Below are 6,350 nucleotides of genomic sequence, written 5' to 3'. Positions count from 1 at the left end.
AGTTCTTAACCAAATTTCAGTAATGATTCCTTCAGCAATTTCTTTTTTTGTTCAACTTTTTTCCCTTTGTAATACATCCTCAAACGATATACACTAAGGAATTTTGATACTTGGAATTGCAAACAGTACTTTAGAATCGTCAGCTTTAATGCCTCAGAATTAAATTACCTCCTCTACATGATGTGATTATTTAAACAATTTGTTTAGTGTCAACAAAATTTCCTTTTTAAACAAATAAGAGTGTCATCATAAACCTTATACTGTATGATTTTCTGGAAACTGTTCAGGGACAATTTGTGCCTCCTTTGAATGAAGAAGCATCCATTTAAAGTCTCAATAGGAGCTTTAGTCAAATACTTCTGCAAAGAAATTTAGTAAGCAAATTTGGTAAGGCAATTTTTATGCAACAAGTAATTTATGACAACAAGGACAGTCAAGAGATACTGCAGTGATGAGCACCTTATAAATACTAGAAATAAATAAAATAGTAATTACAAAAATTAATAGCTGTGAACAAATTTTACAAGCAGATCTACCTTCTTGGAAGACAATAAAGCCAATTCATCTCCAATTTATATGGAAGCTTCCATCCTGAAGGGACCTAAATGGTATATAGAAGGCTCACTTTTCCACCACTCAAATCAATCATTTATTTTATAAAAATAAATATAAAAAATAGATATAAAGAAGGGGAGAGGGAGGCAGCCAGCAGATGTTTCAAAACTATACAATAGTAACACACTACATGGTTTAGGGGAGGAAAAGAACACTTTTTCTTCGCACTGAAACTGAATGGGGTACCTATGAAGGCAGGCTATACTTGCTCAAATTGGGATATGTCCAGGACATCAGGTTTAGTATCTCTGCTCTTCTAAAAGTGCCAGAGGATCCTTATAATGACCCAAGGCGTGGAGGATCTTTTTTTTATCATTTGAAAACCAGTAACTGCAGCAGGAGAGTGCCCCAAACACTGGGTAGGGGGCAGGTCACTGCTTTAGTAGTGCTCCGAAGAAAGAGTTTTAGCGTGTGCCGATTCCACCCCCTCCAGCTCTTGGCTCTTCTTTGGGGGAAGCTCTTCTCTCCAAGTGCCAACACGTATGCCGCTGGGCAGCTTCGGAAGATGTGTGGATTCTGGCACAATGGCTTGAAGCACGGTGCTATACAACCACACGGTGCGAGCACACCAAACATATTTCTCCCTGATCAGAGAGAAAATAACTTGGAGTTTCACGTACAAACGTGAAACTCCGCAAATGTCCTTCCTGATGTTTGAGACAAGAATGGATATTTATTTCCCTGTCCACCATTGAGTGTTTTCCTCATCACAACACAAGTCAGCAGGCACTCACATATTGCCCATTGTGATTCTTACAATATAAGGCTGGCTTCTCTGATATACTAGTCATTTAATCACTACCTGGTTTTGAAATAGTTTAAGACCTTCCCCTAATCTGCCCACATTTTCAGAATAACTTGTACTCACCATGTATTTCCTTTCTTTCCAAGCCTCCTTTTCCTCCATTTTTTTGTTATTTGTTCACCTGATTTGTTTTAAGTGGTTGCTTTGCTTTGCTTATATTGTGTTCTGTTGTATAGCCTCCCTAGTGCTTTGACACTAAGAAGTATAGAGACTATATTATTTTGCTCATTCACTGCTTGATACCACATCTTTTGCTGACCTTGCCAGAAGTGCCATGTCTGGAAATAATGTTTCAGTGCCAGAAATGTTAATTCTGGGACACTGAAATGTGAAATCTGCAGCTACCAATATCCAGAGGCACTGCTTGTTAAAACAGACTGCACTCTTGTGATCATTAACTTAGTCATATGTGGAAAGAAAGCATTTCACTTCTCATCTGATGAGGCGAGTGGTGGTGAGACGATTCTCTCAAGGAAGCAGTCTTGCATCTGTCGTGTTCACTACTCAAGTTGCCAGCCAGCCAGACTGGAGCTGAGTTAAGGAATATGCATGAGATTTAACTGTGAATAACTGCTTTTTTGTGATATTTCAATATAGTTATTTTACTCTAATAGACTTATTTTAAGAGGTTTTAAATATTTATACTTAAAGGTGGAATAGGGATTGCACTTCCTAACTGTTTCAAGGGCTTTTGAATATTGTTCATTTTCTAAAATAGTTATAATAATGGTGTGAATTTTAACTTCCAACAGTGTAAAATAGTGGTCCTTAACCTTTCAGCCCTGTGGGGTTGGTCATAGGTCAGATCCACCACAGTAGGCATGCAGGGTTGGTCCACAGGTGTGATCCAGCATGCCAGCTCAACCCCACGGTTCTGGATCTGACTGTGCACTGGCTCAACCCCATGTGAGCCTAACCCTGCACTCCCAGATCCAGCTGTGTGTTGGCCCAACCCTACCTTCCCAGATCCAGCTGTGGATCAACCCTATGTGTCAGCCTAACTGGATGCTGATGTAGTCTAGCACACAGGGCCATGTCATCCAGCCCACAGGGTTCCCAAATGGTCCAGAAATTTGGCAGCAGGAAAGCAGCAATTAACACTACAACCACTTCCCCACCTCCAAATTTTCAGATCCGTGGGGAGACCAATGGGCTGGATGATACGGTCCCACAGGCTAGATCTGGCCTGCAGGACAGAGGTTGAACACCACTTACATGAAAGGTTCTATTTTCCTTTCATCCTGGAAAAATCCAATACTCCCTTTTTTTAAAGATATTTTTAAACAACTCCAAAAACTTCCACCCACCAAGTCTGTGTTAGAAAAGCTGCAACACTTATGTGTGACAAACAACAATGGTAAATGTCTTATGGAAGCTATTCTGTCTTTGGCATGCTTGTGTACATGTGCAAAGAGATTTAGCTATATAATTTTTTAGTTTTAATGGGTTACAAATTAAACCCTACTGTAATAATAGAAGAATAGCCTGACAAGTGGAGTTTTTGGGCTTTTTATATAAAACATGTATCTAATTTCTTTTCATGATGACCAACTGCAAATGTTCCAACAAGTATTGCTACTCAAAGTGGTGGCCTCTTACTCTTATGGACAATACTATACCATTTGGATTCATCCCATTATTCTATGTTTTACTTTTGGTAAGTCCTAAATACATTGAAATTCTATTAATACAAGATACAGTTATGAAACAAATGTAACAAAAGCAGTGCTACTAGGAAGGTGCCACACCAAAAAAGGTGTTTTTGTGTCTAAAACAGTAGACTATGACCGTGGATGGTGATTCATTTCTGCTGCTGCAAATTTCTATGAAATCAGCAGTGATAGAAATCTTCGTGAGAGAGGGTGTATAGCTTGGAGATGCCCCCTATCTCTTATCCCCTTTGCCTTACCCAGACCGGGGTTACCATGCCTCTCCAGTTCAGGAGGAATCGAGCAGTAGGAAAATGACACCACATCTTCCCCTGGTCTCAGGACGGCTTGATGGGATAGCAACAGCTCAACTCCTCCCCACTAGGGATGCTGCCAGGAAAATGTTGCTGTACTTCCCTAGACCCAGAGTCTCCCTGTTCTGGAAAAGGCACATGGGAAGCTGCTGCTTGACAACTCCCAATTACAAAGGAATCGAGCAGAGGTGTACAAGCCTTCATTTAAGTATGAGAAATTCACATGCAGGGGAAATCTTCCATGTGTCAGTCGGAGATCTTTCTTGCAGATGGGATATGGCTCCTCCCATAAGAAAATGAATGTCCGTACCCTGGGAAGTGGCATTTCTTTCTTTTGGAAATGAAATCCCTGTGCAAGACTTAGGACTTGAGAGCTGAAATTCTTATTTCTGCTATTGTCAGTATGTATGACATAGGGCACACAATGATATCCCTCTGCTTTACCTTATAAATGAGTAATGTTTCATATCTACTAACCTATTGTCCATTATGTCTTTTAGACTGTAGTAGGATTGGAGGATGGCCTTCGTCTTAACTATGGATAAAACTCATGGATCTAGAACTCAATGAAGCTTTGCCATAGACTTTATTTAGTCTAAAATTTTATCCTATATGTTTGTAATTATTAGCACAAAAGGAGTGCCCTTGTTTGGGGAGCCATAGGCAGTACTGTATGATTAATATCAGAGAGATGTAGTTAGCCATGTTAGTCTGAGGTCAAGTAAAAGGCAGGGTGGGTTTGCACCTTGTAGATAGGTACCTAATTAATTCAGTTTCATGGATTTCATGGAAACAGTGAAATCCAGGATTATCAGAAAAATCAACAAAAAAAACCAACCTTAATAAAAAATAAAATACTGGCTCTCCAAAGGGAGCCAGAAGTCCTTGCTGCCAGGAGGGGAAGGTGCCATCTGGTAGGGCAGCACAAATGGCAGCAGGCAAGATGGCTATAGCCCCTTGTCCCTCCTCCCATGCAGCGGCCTCTCCATCAATCAATACCAAGGGGCAGGGTCAAACAAAGGGCAGCCAGCAATAAAGATGACGGCCACCTCCTCATTCCTCCTCCCCCTTGGGGCTTCTTTGCCAATCAGTGCCAAGGGGCAGGGCTGCCATGAAATGACCACAGAATGAGAACTTTATGCTGTGATCAACCTATGGGAACTGGTAAATCCCCCCATAATTTAGGCAAATCCCTACTTATAGACTAGCCAAAGTAGGTATATCACAAGCTGTAGTGAGCTGAAGCTTACTTTATGAGATGCTGTGAAAGAACACACAGAAAGCAGAGTATAATAACCAGTCAGAGGGTAGCTAAGAGAAGGAAACTGAGCAGGAGTAGCAAATTTGTTCAGTATTTTTTGTTGAAATTATTGCAAGATATAAACCACCATTATGCTTTAGTATCAATAGGATTTGTTTTGTTTTTAAGCTTGAGAATAGATGGTGGCCAGCATAATTGTTTATAGTTTGTAAGTTCGATTTTCTGAAGAAAGTATGCATGGGGAGAAGAGACTGTGTAGTTTATATTTGCTCATATGGACAAAGGCCACATTTTTAAAGACACTTTCACCTTATATGTAAATTCCTTTGTTTCAGATAAATTACAGTAAAATAGTAAAGTTATTTTACTATTAATAGATAGTAAAGATAAAATTTTAAAGGTGACATCAGATTGACTCTGAATGGTCTCTCCCTTTTCTCAGGAGAAATTGTAGAAACATCATTGCATGAGTCATTTAAAACTAAACTGGACAAAGCAGTGGTAGATAATATACCATTATCTAATGGTCCTGCATTAGTAGGGGCCAGACTAGTAGATGCAGCAAGTCTTTTTAATCTCTTGTTTCTATGATTCGGTAGCAATTTTAATGTGACATAAGATATCCAGCACTTCCAAAATGGCTGAGCACTGGTTCTACATCATTTCAGCTGGAACAATATTATGCAGCTCTTCTTCAAATTACACAAGAATATAAAGATGTGAGCAGCAGAAATGTTAAGGGACTAGCATGCATAACAGTGCTGACAGTCTAAGTTAGAAGTTCCTATTGTTAAAACTGTCAAGTGAAGATGTCTCAAATCCTGTCACTAACAGAATTGCTCAGCTAATCACAATCTTTCATTATGCTAATATATCATTTCTGAATTATACCATATATTGGTGATTCACTGCAGTTTCACAAATTGAGACAACTAACACAAAGTATTATTAAATTAAGATTTAAAGAAAGTATCTACAATATAGGCGCTTAGTGACTACTCTAAAATAAGCCTCTAAATTTGAGCTTGCTTTACAGTGGGGCAGATGCAATGAACTGCAATGACCATGAACAGCTTCCTCTTTAAAAAAAAAAGTGGAACACAAAGCCTGATCCAAAGCCCATTGAAATCAAATTAAAATCCTCCTCTTTACCCCAGTGGACTTTTGAAAAAACCTACTGTGCACATAAATGATAGGTACTGCCCGTACTGTGCTGACAGTGGTATATTCCCTGTAGATGCTATGCAATCTCTCTCACATATCTCAGTCCTGATCTGCCACACATCTGTACTCTGCTCCTGAGCAGAGACTATCAAGTGATATAAGCTGTGAGAAAAATAACTAATGGCTTTATGTTTGGATGGAAATAGGGATTAGTAATCAGACATATTCAGACACATTGATTTTACTTCAAGAATTATGATAGAATTCAAACTTAAATTTTCTTCACTGGATTCACGCCCTTTCCTACCACTTCCTACAGACAAAACGCAATACTTGATGGGTTAAGAAAATTTATCTTATATAAGAATAGAATAATAGTATATACACACACACACACGCGCATATATACACATACACACGTGTGAGTGAATGTATCCTATTATTCTATTCTTGTATCTCTAGAATAAGTTTTCTTTTCATTCAATTAGTCTACAAGGGACAAATCTAGCCTGCCTTCTGCCTGATTGCAGACTAACACAGCT

This window comes from Gavialis gangeticus, unplaced genomic scaffold (genome assembly GCF_001723915.1).
Source record: "Gavialis gangeticus isolate Ggan-Ray unplaced genomic scaffold, GavGan_comp1, whole genome shotgun sequence".
Lineage (NCBI taxonomy): Eukaryota > Metazoa > Chordata > Crocodylia > Gavialidae > Gavialis > Gavialis gangeticus.
This window is presented reverse-complemented; position numbering follows the sequence as displayed.